The sequence below is a fragment of the Cebus imitator genome, unplaced genomic scaffold, assembly GCF_001604975.1.
Source record: "Cebus imitator isolate Cc_AM_T3 unplaced genomic scaffold, Cebus_imitator-1.0 Scaffold154, whole genome shotgun sequence".
NCBI classification, from domain to species: Eukaryota; Metazoa; Chordata; class Mammalia; order Primates; family Cebidae; genus Cebus; species Cebus imitator.
This window is the reverse complement of record NW_016107469.1, coordinates 1,775,948-1,776,769: the sequence shown is the minus strand read 5'-3', so window position 1 is coordinate 1,776,769 and position 822 is coordinate 1,775,948.

Genomic DNA, 822 nt, shown 5'->3' with positions numbered 1-822 from the left:
GCTGACCTTAAAATAGGGAGATTATCCTGGATCATCTAGGCAGCCCCAGTGTAATCACAAGTGTCCTTTTAAATGTGAGAGAGGGAAGCAGAAGAGGCGGTCGGAGTAAGGTGACAGGAGAACCTGAGCAGCCACTGCTGGATTTGAAGACGGAAAGAAGTACGTGACACAGGAATGTGGGCAGCTTCTAGAAGCTGGAAACTGGCTGGGTATAGTGGCTCATGCCTGTAATAACAACACTTTGGGAGGCCGAGGTAGGTGCATCACTTGAGGTTGGGAATTCAAGATCGGCCTGGCCAACACGGTGAAACCCCGTCTCTACTAAAAATACAAAAATTAGCCAGGTGTGGCTGAGGCAGGAGAATCACTTGAACCGGAGAGGTTGCACCGAGTTGAGATTAATCCACTGTGCTCCAGCCTGGGCAACAGAGGAAAACTCTGTCTCAAAAAAAAAAAAAAAAAAAAGGTGGAAACCGTAATAAAACAGACTCTCTCTAGAGCCTCCAGAAAGGAAGGCAGGCCTGCTCACCCCTTGATTTTTAGGCCAGTGAGACTCATGTCAGATTTTTTTTTTTTTTTTAGACAGAGTTTCACTCTTGTTATCCAGGCTGAAGTGCAATGGCGCGATCTCGGCTCACCGCAACCTCCGCCTCCTGGGTTCAGGCAATTCTCCTGCCTCAACCTCCTGAGTAGCTGGGATTATAGGCATACGCCACCATGTCCAGCTAATGTTTTGTATTTTTAGTAGAGATGGGGTTTCACCATGTTGACCAGGATGGTCTCGATCTCTTGACCTGGTGATCCACCCGCCTGGGCCTCCCA